This window comes from Dendrobates tinctorius, unplaced genomic scaffold, assembly GCF_039654945.1.
Source record: "Dendrobates tinctorius isolate UK_male_01 unplaced genomic scaffold, ASM3965494v1 ptg000010l, whole genome shotgun sequence".
Classification (NCBI taxonomy): domain Eukaryota; kingdom Metazoa; phylum Chordata; class Amphibia; order Anura; family Dendrobatidae; genus Dendrobates; species Dendrobates tinctorius.
The window spans coordinates 7,317,220-7,336,200 of record NW_027361678.1 but is presented as its reverse complement, the minus strand read 5'-3'; positions in this window follow the sequence as shown (position 1 = coordinate 7,336,200).

Below are 18,981 nucleotides of genomic sequence, written 5' to 3'. Positions count from 1 at the left end.
ATTGGACAAGGTCTTCAAATCGAGGAACATTTCACTGGCGACGAGGACATAGCTCGTACATAGTCTGGTCTTTCTGTAGTAACATATGGATGCAAAACCTGGACGATAAAGACACAAGACAGAAGAATCAACACCTTTGAAATGTGGTGTTAGAGAAGGATGTTATCAATACCATGGATAGCAAGAAAGAAAACAAATCAGTTTTGGAACTAATCAAGCCAGACATGTCACTCGAAATAAGGATCACCAAGCTACAACTTGCCTACATTGGACACATACAAAGAGAGCAATCACTGGAGAAAGACTTCATGGTCAGAAGAAAAGAAGGAACAAGGTGTAGAGAAAGACCAGCAACCCGATGGATTGATACTATCAAGATAACGGTGGAGAAGACATTGGTGGACCTATCTAGGTTTGCACAGGATTGATCTTCCTACCAAGCGTTCATCCATAAATTTGCCAAGGCTCAAGCTGGAGCTGAAGGACGTTAATAATAATAATTGGAGGAAAATTGGTATAGATGCCACATTGCAAGCTCAAACCTACAGGTCGTCATCTTTGTTACGGTCATTCCATAGAATAAAGGCGTAGAAAAGATAATCTGTGGGGAAAAACAAAAATGTGCCTCAAAAGATTGAGAAGAGTTGGAGAGAATTTGAACTCCACATTCTGAATATGTGAGTAAAAGTGCATTAGTAAAACAGCTCACATATGGTAAGCTCAGAAGGATAAAATGTGAAGGATATATTACATCATTAGAAAGGAAAAAAAACTTTACTCATATTTCCGGGCCCAAAGCATTCTCCAGCTTAAAACAGCACAGTCTAGATAATGCCTGCTTTACCCAATCACCTACAGTTCTTTTTTCATAGATGAGCTACTTAGGTAGAAGGCCTTCCATAATAGTAAGCCGTGTTCAACAGTAAGCTTTATGGTGGGCGAGACACATTTCTCAATCAATCATATCAGTTGTCATGTACCAGCTTCTCAGTACGTGACTTGGGGTTGCGCCTGCAAGTGTTAATGTATCTCCTCTCACTCAGTCCAGCATTCAACCTCTGACCTATGCTGCAATGGGAGCATTAATCACACCCAACACAAACCACGCACCCCGCTTCATACACGCTGCCATCACTCACCGAACACATAGGCGATGAGTCCCAGAAGTACTGCTACTACTGTATGCCAATCACCAGGAGCACACACTCTAAGGCAGGGGTCCCCAACCTGTGGCTCGGGAGCCAGGTGTGGCTCGCGGGCACTAGATGTGTGGTTCACATCTGTCAGCTTGGTGCATTGGCCTCTGGTTTAGCAACCAGCTATGAGGGGAAGGTCTGTAGATAGTGGCTTTTATGAGTAGCCCTGCATAGAAGATAAGATATGGATATGCATATACATGTGTGTGTATACAAAAGAATGTAGTATGCTGGAGATAAAATGATACTATTAGAGGGGAGCATGAAGCTGGATACAATAGTGTGGAGGGTATGCTTGATATGAGAACACCAAATGAGGTTAAAGTGGGAATCCTTAGATGTAATTATACTGCCTACATAGGAGGGGGACATATGGTCTTTGTGGGTGAGCTGTGGCAGTCATAATATTGGCAGGGTGGCATGGTAGCTCACTGCAGCCTTGCATTGCTGGGGTCCTTGGTGGGATTTGAACCCAGGACAACATGTGCAAGGAGTTTTGTTCTCCCTGTGTTTGCGTGGATTTCATCCAAGTTCTCTGGTTTCCTCTCACATTCCAAAGACATACTGATAGGCAACTTAGATTGTGAGCCCCATTGGGGACATTGCCAATAATGTCTGTAAAGCGCTGTGGAATTAATGGTGCTATATAAATAAAATAAATAATGGTGGCCTCTGGGTGTCAATACTGTGGGGAGCAGACTCGGATGTGGCTCGTAAATATGCCTCAGAGTTGAATGTGGCTCTCAAGGTGAGAAAGGTTGTGGAACACTGCTCTAAGGCTATGGATTCTTTTAGAGCATGCAAGTTTCAGGCTTATTAAAATTTTAAGCTTTAATAGACTAGGTACTGTGCTCGCAATAAAAAGATATAAAAATGTGGTAATAAAAAGTGACATACAAATATGCAAAACAGTTATAAAAATAAAAGTGAGAAATTTACAGAAATATCTTAACTTTGCAGTCTGGTATTCTGCTTTCTGTGGGACGGGGGTATGAATATGATATGGATCACATCAGCTTAGCTGCCTCTCAATCTGTGAACAACTTTCTTTGTGTAAGGCCTAATTTATAGGTTTAGCCTGGAGATCAGATTTCTAATTTCTAGACCAGCCTCTCATGTTAATATTCTAATTCCTGGTTTGTGACTGAACCATGGCTACTTTACCAATGAATACATTATTTTTCTAAATGTTCTTGTCTTAGATTTTCTTATCCATAGTAAATAGAAATTGTCAGTCTGCAAATAGGTCCCATTTGGTGTCTGCCTTCATGGCATCAGGGGTGTGAAATGCTTCCAATTCTGTGTGTTCCTAGGAAAGCACCCTGGGGTCGGAGACAAGGAAAACTGCCTTTTCTCAAGATAAGATATGTTATCACCTTTGTGAGACCTGCAGCCTAAGGAAAGATGCTAGATAACTGCTGGCAATACATCGCCTACAAATACATATTTCCACTACATCAGTGTTGGCTTGGTCATGTAGCAGCTAACTGCCCAATGACTACAGAGCCATTGGACTGTAACGCTATGAGGCGTCTTTCGTTATATGTACTGTCAGTCTGTGTGGCGGAGACCCTCACGGGAAAGGAACAACACGTGTGTGGCGTGGAGGTCAACAGCTATAGTGTGAATGCCGTCTTGGATTCAGGAAGTCAAGTAACTTTGGTACATGCCAGTTTGGTGGACCCTAGGGCCCTACCGAACTTAACCGAGGGCATTAGTTGCATCCATGGCAATACTAAGAACTACCCCACTGCTTGGGTTACCCTTGCCATGCCAGTAGGGACCAAAAGACATCAGGCGGCAGTCGTGAACTCTATGGGACATAATGTAATCCTGGGGAGAGACTTTCCCTTATTTTGGGACTTGTGGAGCTTTAAAAATGGCATGAACACTCTAGTGGAGGACGGTGCTCTGGGGCTAGCCCCTGGGGCATTACGGCAAGATGATGGGGAACCCATCTTAGAGGAAGCACCAGAATCTGTAGACTCTCCTCTGGCTGTGTATGCAGGCGAGGCAGACGACTTAGAGGATGTTTTAGAAATGCCAGGTCTTGAGGGGGCCTGTGGTAAGTTCGGGACCGCTCAGCACCAAGATCCTACTCTAGCAAGGGCATGGGAAAATGTAAAGGTCTCTGAGGGAAGACCATCGTACCCAGGGGTTCAAAACGAGTTCCCACACGTGGCAGTGCAACAGGGTATGCTGTATCACATAGACAAGGTGCGAGGAGTGGTGGTAGAACAGCTAGTGGTACCTAAGTCCTTTCGCCAAGTAGTTTTGGACTTGGCTCATAAACATCCCTTGGGAGGACACCTGGCTGGAGAAAAAACAAAACACCGTATTCTGCAACATTTCTTTTGGCCAGGTCTAGTGGGAGACGTGACCCAGTACTGTCAGTCCTGTCCTACATGTCAGTTGACCGCACCTACATCACATTTTAGAAACCCCTTAGTGCCCTTTCCAATAATAGAGGTGCCCTTCGAGAGGATAGCAATGGATATAGTCGGTCCATTAGTTAAATCTGCCAGGGGTCATCAGTACATTTTAGTAGTACTAGATTATGCCACTCGCTATCCCGAAGCAGTACCCTTGCAGAATGCCAATGCGAAATCGATTTCAAAGGAGCTGGTTAATATGTTTTCTCGCACCGGCATTCCGAAAGAGATACTTACGGATCAAGGGACCCCCTTTATGTCTCGTATACTTAAGGACTTATGTAAACTACTAAAAATCTCCCACTTGCGTACCTCAGTTTATCACCCTAAGACTGACGGATTGGTGGAGCGCTTTAATAGAACCCTAAAAGGAATGTTGAAAAGGGTGGTGGATAAGGACGGGAGAGATTGGGGTGCACTCCTGTCACGGTCCTGTCAGCGCCGGCGTGCAGTCACCGCGGAGCATGGACTCACCCACACTGCAGAGGGGCCCGGGGTCAGACACGGCCGGATAGTTCAAGCAAACAGGACCTGGAGAAGCTAAAGTCAGTGAGCAGTGAAGGACCTACGGTCATGTGACCGCAAGGGGGCGGGGCTTAGCATCCTGCTGTCAGAGATAGGCAAAATACTATACAGGAATACTCAAAGTCAGAAAAACGGGGTCATACACAGAGATAACAATAAAGTACCAGGAATGAGACAGAACGGATAGTCAGGGACAGGCAGTGGTCAAAGCCAAACAGACATAGAAGGTACCAAGCAGAATCCAACAAGCAGTATCCAGAGAACAGACAGAGTCGTACGCAGAGTATCAGATAAACAAGAACACAGCACCAACACACTCAGGGGTCACCAATCAATGCCAAGGGCGAAAGTATAACTGACAGGGATGGGAGCGTCCTGAGGCTATAAGAAGCTTTCCCAGAACCAGGGAGAGGCCACAATCATAATCCCCAGGTATGCAGGTAAGCCTGCACAGGGATCACAACCTTTAACCCCAGAAATGCCAGTCATCAGCACTGGTTCCAGACATTAACCCCACATGTGCGAGTCAAATCCGCACTGAGATCATGACAGTACCCCCCTCTCAACAGGTGGCCTCTGGACCTCCAGGCTTGCCCGGGTACTTAGCATGGAAAGCCTGCACCAGGCGATCAGCATGCATCAACCGGGCCGGTACCCAGGATCTGTCTTTCGGTCCATACCCCTTCCAATGAACCAGGTATTGTACCGACCGCGGTACCAACCTGGAATCTACGATATGACCAACCTCGTACTCCACCTGCCCCTCGACCAAAAAAGGAGGAGCAGCGGACTCGGAGTCTCCCCGGACTGCTTCAAAAGGTTTCAGTAGAGATTTGTGGAAGACGTTAGGGATCTTGAAAGAGGGTGGAAGGCACGGCCTATACACCACTGGATTGATTTTTTCCACAATCTTGTATGGGCCAATGAATTTGGGTCCCAACTTGGCTGAAGGAACATTCAACTTAATGTTTCACGTGGAGAGCCAAACCTTGTCTCCAACCTGAAACGTGGGCCCTGGTGTTCGTTTCCTGTCCGCGAAAAACTTATACCTGCCCTGAGACCTAGATTTACTCCGCTGGACTTCTGCCCACATATTCTGTAATCACTGAACAGAGCCCTCAGCCCTGGGACACCCCGAGTCCAGACAAGAAAGCTCACCAAAATGAGGACTGAACCCATAATTGATCAAAAAAGGAGTCATACCCGAGGATTGACTCACCTGACTATTGAAGGCAATTTCAGCCATCGGCAGTGCATCACACCAGTCATTCTGTCTAGCAGAGGTTAAACACCTGAGGATCTGTTCCAGGGACTGGTTAGTGCGTTCGGTATGACCATTGCTCTCAGGATGGTATGCAGACGAAAAGGACAGCGACATCCCTAATTTTTTGCAGAAAGCATGCCAAAACTTAGCCACAAACTGCACACCACGATCAGACACCACATTCAGGGGTACCCCATGCAACCGGATCACATGCTGTACAAACAACCTGGACAACGTCTCAGCTGACGGTAGTGCGAACAGGGGTACAAAATGAGCCTACTTAGAAAACCTGTCCACCACTACCCATACCACCGTATTACCCTTAGATGGAGGGAGATTGGTAACAACATCCATGGATAAGTGAGTCCATGGTCTTTCGGGCACTGCCAAGGGCATCAGCTCCACTGCCGGACGGCTATGAGAGCTTTTGGAATGAGCGCAGACCCCACAACCAGCAATGAATTTTTTTATGTCCGAACCAAGGGTAGGCCACCAAAAGATCCTAGCCACCGCCAGACGCGTGGCTGAAATACCAGGGTGAGCACTCAGCTTGGATTCGTGGAACTCCTGCAAGAGTTTCAGGCGAAGTGGCTCTGGGACAAACAACTTACCCCCCGGCTTGGCCGCCGGAGCCCGCGACTGGGCCCCCTGAATCTCCTGTTCCAATTCAGATGAGACCTCTGCTAACACAACTCCAGGTTGAAGAATGGAGGACGGTGGCTCGGGGGGAGACACCGGCTGAAAACTGCACGACAAGGCGTCAGCCTTGACATTCTTAGACCCTGGACGAAATGTAATCGTAAACTGAAAATGGGGAAAAAAAAGTGACCAATGGGCCTGTCTGGGCGTTAGTCTTTTAACAGACTCAATGTATGACAAATTTTTATGATCCGTGATCACCGTAACCGGGTGACTGGCCTCCTCCAAAAAGTGCCTGCGTATTATCTCTGTGTATGACTCATTGCCTGTGACCTGACTACTCTCTGCTCTCCCCTCTTGTACCTTACAGCTATCTCTGTGTGTTGACTCATTGGCTACGTCTGACTATTCTCCCTGTCTATGCCCCTTGGTAACTTTGTCTCGCAGTTACCCTGCTAGGAGTTCTCTTGCAGCTCCTTGCTCTCTGGAGTTTCGGCCACGCCCCCAGCAGTCACGTGCTTCAGGTCCTGCGGCTCTGAAGTACGCATCTACTCAACTGCTGCCCGCTCCACAGGTATCTTTGAGCACACTTCGCTTTACTCAGGACACGTTCAGTGCGGTGTTCCTGACATTATAACTGGCCTGCAAGTTTTCTTTTTTTCTCTCCTCACTTCTGCAGCATGGACCCAATGTGTGCTTTATCTGAGCAGGTGAAATGCCTGACTCAGTCACTGCAGAAGCTTAGTTTGGAACACCATGCTCTGGCCCAGTCCCAACGGCGGGTTGAGGACTCAGTTCAGGGGATACTTTCCGCCGGATTCCAGCAGGTGGGGAATAGAGATGTATTTTAGTCCCACCCGAATCCCCGGTGAAATTGCCAGACACGTTTTCTGGTAATAAAGATGAGTTCAGGGCATTTAAGGAGGGCTGTAAGCTCTTTTTCTCTTTGAGACCCCGCTCCTCTGGGGATGAGAAACAGAGGGTGGGGTGGTTATGTCCCTGCTTAGGGGGTCCCCACAGGCCTGGGCATTTTCACTTTCCTCTTCTGCCCCTGAGAGAATGTCTGTGGATGCATTTTTTTGAAGCCTTAGGGCTTATTTATGATGAGCCTGATAGAGTGCGGTTGGCTGAGGACAAGGTGATGAGTGTCTGTCAGGGGGAGCACTCGGCCGAATGGTTCTGTACTGAATTCAGACGTTGGGAAGCCGAGATTTCCTGGAGTGATTCCGACCTTCGGGGGCTGTTCCACAGAGGCCTGTGTGAACGTCTGAAGGATGCTTTGGTACTCCATCCTCCGCCTGACTCCCTGGAGGATACCATGACCCAAGCGGTTCGCATGGATTGCAGACTGCAGGCTAGAGGCGTTATGCAACGGGAAACACCATTGGTTTTCAGTGGAGATGAGACCCGGACTCTTCCTGCTGTTATGGAGGTGAACGCTGTCACCTGTGAGGAAAAAGAAAGAAGACGCCGCCGGTAGAAGCAGTTGTGCTTCTATTGTGGGGAATCTGGACACTGGAAGAAGGACTGCCCCTCCTGTCCGTCATCCTCCAAGATGGCAGGAAATGACTAGGTCTGGGTAGTAGTCGAGGAGGCTACCCAGACTGTTGTGAGTTCATTTTCCCCTTCACTACTGAGGCCCGAGGAACTCCCTCTTCTGGTGAAGAAAGGTAGTGAGCCTGATTGTCAAACACCTGGGGCTGATGATGATGACTGGCTGAGTGGAGTTAGTGACTGGATATAAGGCTGCCGACGCCCTTCTGGCCTGCGGGTGATTTCTCTGTGGACTTCTAGGAAACCAGTCTGATTCCTGCTCATCTAAAGCTAAGATTTCTGCTTTGCCTTTTTGTATTGTGTTTTGTTTTCCTTGCTTTTCTGAATTCTGCCATTCCCTGCTGGGGTGAGCTGAATCTCCTTTTGCCTGTTGCTCTGTCTTCAGAATATTCCTGAGTACTGACATAGCCTTTTTTGAAGCCTAGCGTCTTCAGGGCCTTTTTTACTGTCAGTTTGTTGGCTCTTATTTTCATAGGGTTTTTTCACGGATTGCAGACAGCAGCCTTCCTGTCCTTTCCTATCTAAGCTAGCTTGGGCCCCATCTTTGCTCAGTCTATCTTTCTGTCTGTGTTTTGTTCTTTCTTCTTGCTTCACCGTCATTATATGTGGGGGGCTGCCTTTTGCTTTGGGGTCTGCTCTGGGGCAGTTTAGATTTCCCTTTCTGTCTTTAGGCTATGTAGTCCTCCGGCTGTGATCGAGGGGCCTAGGGCATCGTAGGAGCCCCCCACGGCTACTGCTAGTTGTGTTGATAGGTTCAGGGGTCTGCAATCCGATAGCTGCCAACTTCTCTGGTTTTCTGGACTTAGCTAGCATTTCTATTTTTGCCTCCTACGGTGACTCAATCATAACAGAATCATCCGCCATACCGCAGATCCTAGGGTACTCAATTGCAGGAAAGAATTGTATAAAAAAAAAAAAAAAGGGTGTGTATATTTTTTCCTCTATATCTCTGAGGCCGTAGGGGGAATTTTTTTTTTCTCTCAATGGAGATAAAGCAATTGTCCGATCATGTGGAGCAGCTCGCTGTGGAAGTGCGGGGAATTTCCGCCTACCTTGCTCATTCACATGCTGCTGAACCAAAGATTCCTACACCTGATGTATTTTTTGGGGATCGGTCTAAATTTGTGAATTTCAAAAATAATTGTAAATTATTTTTTGCCTTGAAGCCTAACTCGTCAGGGAGCTCCGCGCAGCAGGTTAAAATTGTCATCTCTTTGCTGCGTGGCGATCCCCAGGATTGGGCGTTTTCTTTGAAACTAGATGATCCTATTCTGACTAATGTGAACGCATTTTTTCAGGCCTTGGGGTTGTTGTATGATGAACCTAATGCCATTGATCAGGCTGAAAAGACCCTGCTGGCATTGAACCAGGGTCGTGATTCTGCAGAATTGTACTGTCAAAAATTCCGAAAGTGGGAAGTACTTACTACCTGGAATGATAATGCCTTGGCTGCTCTCTTTCAGAAGGGGTTGTCAGAAGCCGTAAAAGATACTATGGTGGGATTTCCTGTTCCCTCTGGTCTTGACGATTCTATGTCTTTAGCCATTCAGGTTGATCGGCGTTTGCGCAAACGCAGTGCTGCATGAGAGGTGTTGCCACCTGTTGAACAGATGTCTGAACCTATGCAATGTGATAGAGTTTTTTCCAGAGAGCAGCGTCAGGAGTTCAGAAGGCGTAATAAGTTGTGTTTTTTCTGTGGAGATGCCTCGCATATTATTTCTGTCTGTCCTAAACGCGAGAAACGCTTTGCACACACGTTTTCTGTTGGTGGTGTTCAACCTAAGTTTCTTCTGGCTATTACTCTGATCTCCTCCCTGTCCACATTTTCCGCCAAGGCTTTTGTGGATTCGGGAGCAGCTCTAAACCTAATGGACTTGGATTTTGCTAAACGTTGTGGATTTCCGATGACACCTCTGCAGACGCCTATCCCTTTGAGGGGGATTGATGCTACTCCTTTGGCTAAAAATAAACCTCAGTTTTGGACCCAGGTGGTAATACGGGTCGCCCCAGACCATCAAGAAAATTGCAGGTTTTTGGTGTTACATAATCTGCATGATACTATTGTTCTGGGGTTTCCCTGGTTACAAATTCATAATCCAGTTTTGGATTGGAAATCTGTGTCTGTGGTGAGTTGGGGTTGTCGGTGTGCCTTTAGTGAGGCTCCGGTGTTTTCCACCTCTCCTCAGTCGCATGATGTTCCTGATTATTTGGCGGACTTTTATGATGTATTTAGTGAGAATGAGTCTGCGTCTCTGCCTCCTCATAGGAGTTATGACTGTGCAATTGAACTGAGCCCGGGGTGTAAATTTCCCAAGGGTCGGCTCTTCAATTTATCTGTACCCGAGCACGAGGCTATGCGATCCTATATTAAGGAGGCGTTGGAGAAGGGTCATATTAGACCATCCTCGTCACCCTTAGGTGCCGGGTTTTTTTTTGTAGCCAAAAAGGATGGATCATTAAGACCTTGTATTGATTATCGTGCTCTCAACAAAATTACTGTTAAATATCAGTATCCGTTACCCCTGATTTCTGATCTATTCTCCAGAGTTAAAGGTGCTTGCTGGTTTACCAAGCTTGACCTCAGGGGGGCGTATAATCTTATTCGCATTAAGCATGGGGATGAATGGAAGACGGCGTTTAATACTCTGGAGGGACATTTTGAGTACCTGGTGATGCCTTTTGGGCTCACTAATGCCCCTTCTGTCTTCCAGTGCTTCATGAACGATATTTTCCGAGATTTTGTCGATAAATTTTTGATTATCTATCTGGATGATATTTTGATCTTCTCCAAGGATTGGGATTCTCATGTGGAACATATTCGGACTGTGTTCCGGATCTTGAGGGAGAATTCCCTGTATGTCAAAGGATCTAAATGCCTTTTTGGAGTACAGAGGATTTCTTTTTTGGGATTTATTTTGTCCCCGTCAACTATTGAAATGGACCCGGCCAAGGTACAGGCCATTTACGATTGGGTTCAGCCCACTTCTTTGAAGGCCCTCCAGAAGTTTTTGGGTTTTGCTAATTTTTATCGGAAATTTATAGCAAAATTTTCTAGTATTGCCAAGCCATTGACTGATTTGACTAAGAAGGGTGCTGATGTGTTAAATTGGTCTCCGGAGGCTGTTTCTTCCTTTCAGGAGCTGAAGCGAAGATTCACCTCCGCCCCGGTTTTGCGGCAACCTGGTGTCTCACTTCCGTTCCAGGTAGAGGTGGATGCTTCTGAGATCGGTGCAGGAGCTGTTTTGTCCCAAAAGGATCCTGTAACATCTAAAATGAATCCCTGTGCTTTCTTTTCCCGAAAGTTCTCTCCATCTGAACGTAACTATGATGTGGGGAATCGGGAACTGTTAGCCATGAAATGGGCATTTGAGGAGTGGAGACATTGGTTGGAGGGAGCTAAGCATCAAGTCGTGGTCCTCACTGACCACAAGAATTTGATTTACCTAGAGTCGGCTAAGCGCTTGAACCCTAGACAGGTTAGGTGGGCCTTGTTTTTTTTACACGTTTTGATTTTGTGGTTTCTTTTCTTCCTGGAACTAAGAATGTCAAGGCTGACGCCCTCTCTAGGAGCTTCTTTGCTGATTCTCCTGTGGTGACCAAGCCTGCTACCATCTTAGGCGAAGGGGTAGTTCTTTCTGCCATCTCGCCCGATTTGAGACGTTCTCTGGAGGAGTTCCAGGAGGACAAACCTGAGCGTTGTCCCAGTGGAAAGTTGTATGTTCCTGACCAGTGGAAGAAGAGAGTGATGTCTGAAGTTCATTGCTCTGCTTTGGCTGGTCATCCAGGTATTTTTGGTACTAGAGATCTGGTGAGTCGGTCTTTTTGGTGGCCCTCCTTGTCTCGTGATGTCAGGAATTTTGTGCAGTCCTGTGGGACGTGCTCCCGGTCTAAATCGTGTTCTCGCTCTAGTGGGTTGTTGATGCCTTTGCCTGTCCCCAAGAGGCCATGGACCCATATTTCAATGGATTTCATCTCTGATATGCCTGTCTCTCAAGGGATGACTGTTATTTGGGTGATTTGTGATAGGTTCTCTAAGATGGTTCATCTTGTACCACTCCCTAAGTTGCCGTCTTCCTCTGAGTTGGTGCCCCTGTTTTTACAACAGGTGGTTTGCTTGCACGGGATTCCTGAGAACATTGTATCTGACAGAGGAGTCCAGTTTGTGTCTAGATTTTGGAGAACTTTCTGTTCCAAGCTGGGAATTCAGTTGTCCTTCTCCTCTGCTTTTCACCCTCAGACCAATGGGCAGACAGAGAGAACAAACCAGACCTTGGAGTCATATTTGAGATGTTTTATTTCTGCTGATCAGGATGATTGGGTTTCATTTTTGCCCTTGGCCGAATTTGCTTTGAATAATAGAGCTAGTTCTGCCACTTTGATGTCACCTTTTTTTTGTAACTTTGGGTTTCATCCTCGATTTTCTTCAGGGCAGGTGGAGCCCTCTGCCTGCCCAGGTGTTGACACTGTGGTGGAGAGAATGCACCAGATCTGGTACCAAGTGGTGGATAAGTTATCTCTCTCCCAGGAAAAGGCCCAGCGGTTTTCCAACCGACATAGGACCATTGGTCCCCAGTTTAAGGTTGGTGATATGGTGTGGTTATCATCAAAAAATATTGCTATGAAGGTGGCTTCTCCTAAGTTTAAGCCTAGATTTATTGGACCTTACAAGATTTTGGAGATTATTAATCCGGTCTCTTTTCGTTTGGCTCTTCCTGTCACATTTAAAATCCATAATGTGTTCCATAAATCTTTGTTGAAGAGGTTTGTTGAACCTGTTATTCCGGGGGTTGCACCTCCAGACCCTGTATTGGTTGAAGGTAACATGGAATATGAGGTAGAGAAAGTACTGGATTCCCGTCTGGCTAGACGGAGACTCCAGTATTTGGTTAAGTGGAAGGGTTATGGTCAGGAGGATAATTCCTGGGTCTCTGCCTCTGATATTCATGCCAAAAGATTGGTGCGTGCCTTTCATCGGGCTCACCCTGATCGCCCTGGTGGCGTGGTTGAGGGTTCGGTGACCCCTCCTCAAGGGGTAGGTACTGTTGTGAGTTCATTTTCCCCTTCACTACTGAGGCCCGAGGAACTCCCTCTTCTGGTGAAGAAAGGTATTGAGCCTGATTGTCAAACACCTGGGGCTGATGATGATGACTGGCTGAGTGGAGTTAGTGACTGGATATAAGGCTGCCGACGCCCTTCTGGCCTGCGGGTGATTTCTCTGTGGACTTCTAGGAAACCAGTCTGATTCCTGCTCATCTAAAGCTAAGATTTCTGCTTTGCCTTTTTGCATTGTGTTTTGTTTTCCTTGCTTTTCTGGATTCTGCCATTCCCTGCTGGGGTGAGCTGAATCTCCTTTTGCCTGTTGCTCTGTCTTCAGAATATTCCTGAGTACAGACATAGCCTTTTTTGAAGCCTAGCGTCTTCAGGGCCTTTTTTACTGTCAGTTTGTTGGCTTTTATTTTCATAGGGTTTTTTCACGGATTGCAGACAGCAGCCTTCCTGTCCTTTCCTATCTAAGCTAGCTTGGGCCCCATCTTTGCTCAGTCTATCTTTCTGTCTGTGTTTTGTTCTTTCTTCTTGCTTCACCGTCATTATATGTGGGGGGCTGCCTTTTGCTTTGGGGTCTGCTCTGGGGCAGTTTAGATTTCCCTTTCTGTCTTTAGGCTATCTAGTCCTCCGGCTGTGATCGAGGGGCCTAGGGCATCGTAGGAGCCCCCCACGGCTACTGCTAGTTGTGTTGATAGGTTCAGGGGTCTGCAATCTGATAGCTGCCAACTTCTCTGGTTTTCTGGATTTAGCTAGCATTTCTATTTTTGCCTCCTACGGTGACTCAATCATAACACCAGACCTTCACTTACAATTTTCCTCACATGCAAAAATGGTGCTGCAGGTGGAACTGGAACTTGGTTATGGTCCTGTTCAGACTACTGCTTTAGTTGACTGCGGTTCTGCTGTGAACCTGATTGATACCAAATTTGTGACTCTTAATAAGATAGGGACAGTCATGCTTCAGGATCCTGTTAAACTTGTGGCAACTGACTCGTCTCCTCTTACGCAGGGCGGTATCTGTTGCAGGTCTGAACTCTTTTCTCTAAAAGTGGGTTCCACTCATGTAGAAAAACTAAGTTGTCTTGTGCTAGATAACTTGCCTGCAGGACTGGTACTGGGGATGCCTTGGCTTCAACGCCATAATCCTACCATTTATTGGGTTACAGGGGAAATCACTCAATGGGGATGCAATTGTAAATGTGATAACCTGGGACATCTGGTTAACGCTGATAAAACCGTGTCTGTGTCGTCTGTCGGCCTGGAAGTAATTCCGGAGTACCTGAAGGGTTTCGAAGACGTTTTTTCCGAAAGTGAGGCTGAGGCGCTGCCACCACATAGACCCTACAATTGTGCCATTGATTTAGTACCCGGAGCCAAGTTACCTAAGGCTCGATTGTTCAATTTGTCTGGGCCTGAGCGCCAAGCCATGAAGGAGTACATTGCTGAGAGTCTCCGCAAAGGGCATATCAGGCCATCTGTGTCACCTGTGGCAGCAGGATTCTTCTTTGTGAAAAAGAAAGATGGTGGTTTGCGGCCATGCCTCGACTTTCAGGAACTGAACAAGATAACGGTTAGGAACACGTACCCGCTTCCCCTCATCCCAGACTTATGTAACCAATTAACTGGGGCCCAATGGTTCTCCAAGTTAGATCTGCGGGGGGCCTACAATCTGATAAGGGTTCGGGAAGGGGATGAGTGGAAAACTGCATTCCTCACATCAGAAGGACTCTTTGAGAACCTGGTATTGCCGTTTGGGTTAACTAATGCACCCGCTATTTTCCAGAATTTCATCAATGTTGTGTTTTCTGACCTGATAGGCCGTTTTGTTATGATTTATTTGGATGACATTTTGGTGTATTCCCCGGACAGCCAATCCCACTTGCAACATCTAAAGACAGTTCTCCAGAGACTCAGGGAGAACCAATTGTTTGCTAAATTGGAAAAATGTTCGTTTTTTGTACAGGAACTGTCTTTTTTGGGGTTGATTGTTTCCTGTGAGGGGTTTCGTATGGATCCTAAGAAGGTGCTGGCGATCGCTGACTGGGTTCAGCCTCGGGATCTCAAGGGGCTCCAGCGCTTCTTAGGATTTGCGAACTATTATCGAAGGTTCATTAAAGGTTTCTCACAAGTGGTTAAACCACTCACGGATCTTACCCAGAAGGGCGCGGATGTAAAAAATTGGTTTGTACTCGCTAAGGAGTCCTTCTCAGCGATTAAAAAATGCTTCATGTCTGCCCCGGTGTTGGCACAACCAGACCCGTCCAAACCATTCATTGTGGAGGTGGATGCTTCCGAAGTGGGGGTGGGGGCTGTGCTGTCCCAGGTTCCGGCCACCCTTACCAATCTCAAACCCTGTGCCTTCTTCTCCAAGAAGTTCTCCTCAGCTGAGAAAAAATATGATGTAGGCAATAGAGAACTTCTTGCGGTCAAGCTGGCGTTTGAGGAATGGAGACACTTTTTGGAAGGGGCGGCTCACCTTATCACGGTTGTCATGGATCACAAAAACTTGGCATACCTTGAATCTGCTAAGAGGCTTACTCCTAGACAAGCCCGTTGGTCACTTTTTTTTTCACGATTTCAGTTCTCCATTACTTTTCGACCGGGGTCCAAAACTGTTAAAGCGGATGCCCTGTCCAGAAGTTTTGATCCAGTGTCTCCTCCTGAGCCGCCGTCCTCCATTCTTCCCCCAGGGGTGGTAGTGGCGGGGGTCTCAACTGAGTTGGAACAAGAAATTCTAAGGGCTCAGGCCCTAGCTCCGGAAACCAGGCCAGGGGATAAACTGTTTGTTCCGGATTCTTTGCGGCCTAGACTTCTGCAGGAGTTTCATGAGTCTAGGTTGAGTGCTCATCCAGGTATCACGGCTACTAGAGAGGCAGTAGCCAGGGGTTTTTGGTGGCCTTCATTAAGGTCTGAAGTCAAGGCATGTGTGCCCGTTCCAAACGTTCGCATAACCGACCGGCTGGGGAACTCATACCTTTACCGGTTCCTGATAGGACATGGACTCACCTTTCCATGGATTTTATTACCGGCCTTCCAGGGGCAATACCGTGATCTGGGTGGTGGTGGATAGGTTTTCTAAACAGGCCCGTTTCATTCCCTTGGCAGCATTACCCTCAGCAGAAACATTGTCAAGGTTGTTTGTGCAGCATGTGGTCCGATTGCATGGGGTACCCCTGAATGTTGTGTCTGACAGAGGTGTGCAATTTGTGGCCAAATTTTGGAGGGCGTTCTGTATGAAATTGGGCATCTCACTCTCCTTCTCGTCGGCATATCACCCGGAGAGTAATGGTCAGACAGAACGCACCAATCAATCCCTGGAACAAATTCTCAGGTGTCTGACCTCCGCCAGACAGGAGGATTGGTGTGATGCGTTACCGTTGGCGGAATTCGCTTTTAACAACCGGGTGAGTCAGTCCACCAACATGTCCCCATTCCTGATTAACTATGGGTTTAATCCGCATTTTGGGGAGTTTTCACGGGTGGATTCCGATTGTCCAGGGGCAGAGGGGTCCGTTCAACGGTTGAAAGACCTCTGGGCTGAAGTCTGGCGTAATATCTCTCGTGCCCAGGGGAGATACAAATATTTTGCTGACAAAAAGAGAGCCTCGGGAGACATGTTTCAGGTGGAAGAGAAGGTTTGGCTCTCCACACGTAACATTAACTTAAAGGTACCATCAGCTAAGTTGGGACCAAAGTTCATTGGTCCGTGCGAGGTTATGGAGATAGTCAACCCAGTGGCATACAGGTTGCGTCTCCCCGTCTCCTTAAAAATATCCAATGTGTTCCATAAGTCTCTGTTGAAACCCGTAGGGTCTGTCAAAGAGGACTCCAAGCCTGTTGTTCCTCCAGTGCTGGTGGAGGGTCAATTGGAGTATGAGGTCGGACATATTGTGGACTCTCGGCGGGTGCGCCGCTCTTTGCAGTACCTGGTCCACTGGAAGGGATATGGACCAGAGGAGCGCTCATGGGTCCCTGCTCACTCTGTACATGCAGATCGCTTGGTTCGGGCTTTCCATGCCAAGTACCCGGGGAAGCCTTGGGGGTCCAGAGGCCCCCCGTTGAGAGGGGGGTACTGTCATGATCCCAGTGCAGGTTTTTGAGCTGCACGTCAGGGGTTAATGTCTGGAGCTCGGTGCAGGTTTTCACCTGCACACCTGGGGTTAATGATTGTGGCCTCTTTCTGGTTCTGGGAGAGCTTCTTAAACCCCTGGGAAGCTTCAATCCCTGCCAGTTATACTTTTGCCTTTGGCCTAGTGTGCTGACCCCTGTGTGCCTGTTTGTTGTTATAGCTTGTTTATATCGTTCTGACCCGGTTCTGTTTCCCGTTGTGAGTTTGCCTGATGATTCTGTTCTGCGTATTATCTCTGTGTATGACTCATTGCCTGTGACCTGACTATTCTGCTCGCCCCTCTTCTACCTTACAGCTATCTCTGTGTGTTGACTCATTGGCTACGTCTGACTATTCTCCCTGTCTATGCCCCTTGGTAACTTTGTCTCGCAATTACCCTGCTAGGAGTTCTCTTGCAGCTCCTTGCTCTCTGGAGTTTCGGCCACGCCCCCAGCAGTCACGTGCTTCAGGTCCTGCGGCTCTGAAGTACGCATCTACTCGACTGCTGCCCGCTTCACAGGTATCTTTGAGCACAGTTCGCTTTACTCAGGACACGCGCACTGGCTCAGTGAGCAAGTTCAGTGCGGTGTTCCTGACATTCCCAGCTGAGATTTATATATATATTCCCCACACCGCGTACCTGTGATTTCTACATATGTTCCCTCACACTGCCTGCACGCCTACTAATTTTTCTCTTGCAAAGCGTTGTCTTCTGAAGCCAGTTCCTGGCTTCAGCATCCAAGTCAAGGAGACGCATGACATCGCTGCCATGCTCCCAGTCACGTGCACACCGACATCAGCTGCTGACCTCTGATTGTCCGGCAACTTATATTGCGGAGCACGGACCGGCACGTTCCTGAGCTGCCATACACTTCAGCTGGATGTGCATCCGATTACCCACGTTCAGCTGAATTAGGGACTGGCGTCAGCGGCGTCTGCACTACGGCGTCATTTCATCGAAGGCACTCTTCAATAAAATGGTGCTGCAGTGCAGTATGTGCATGCGCTGCTCCCGACTCCACACTGCGCAGCCGTCAAGTCTTGAGTCACAAGGACACATCTCCGTTTACATTATAAATATAATGCATGACACAATACATGCAATACAGTCCACACTCTTACAGCATGACATTAATTGAAACCAAACAGCCCCCACTATAGTTAAGCTATGATAGTTCCCATGACCATTATTGGGTTTGACATCTAAAATATGAGATGTCAGGGATGAATATTATTATTTGACCTTTGTATTGCGTAAATGATCTACAATGATTGGTTCTACATAAAACTTTGAAAATGTGCTCCGTTAAGCCTCACAACTAAAAGTACGCCACTTTTTTTCACTTTTGCTGGTATTTTTGGTGAAAAAGGAAACAATTTTAGTGGAAGTGGTCATCAAAGCGTATTTCCTGACTGTTTGGAGGGTGGAGGTGCTGCGTTAGGGGTCCTGTTAGCATAGTTTCTGACCCATTACTTTGCTTGGAAGGATGCCATTGGCTTCATCTGCCTAAGGCTTCAAAATACCTTGTCCTGACCCTGATCATATTGATAAAGATACCAAAAAGCAGGTCTGTATATGAGAAGAATCTAACCAAAAGCAACATAGATGTTTTATATATATATATATTTGTGCATAAAAGTATTATGCAAATATGAAAAAGAAAGTGTGTAGATACAGTGACTTTCTGTATAAAGGAGCAGATGATGACGATTCCACTTCTTGGGCCTTGGTTTGCACTTATGCTGATTTTGGACATCCAGATCTGGATCACACATGACAGAGACGAGATCTGTGTAGTTGAAGTTTTCCTGGATTCCTACAGCATTGCGATCAACCATATGGCCTTCTGTCTGACCATGGGCAGTAAGGTGAAGGAGCAGCCGCTTCCTTCCATCTGTCCATGGCCTTTTAGGTGAAGAAGCAGCCATTTCCTTCTGTATGTACATGGCCAAGTAGAAGAAGGAGCAGCCGCTTCCTTCTGTCTGTACATGACCAAGTAGGTGAAGGAGCAGCCGCTTCCTTCTTTCTGTAATATCCGGTAGGTGAAGGAGCAGCCGCTGCCTTCTTTCTGTAAATATCCGGTAGGTGAAGGAGCAGCCGCTGCCTTCTGTCTGTCCATATTCGGTAGGTGAAGGAGCAGCCGCTTCCTTCTTTCTGTAATATCCGGTAGGTGAAGGAGCAGCCGCTGCCTTCTTTCTGTAAATATCCGGTAGGTG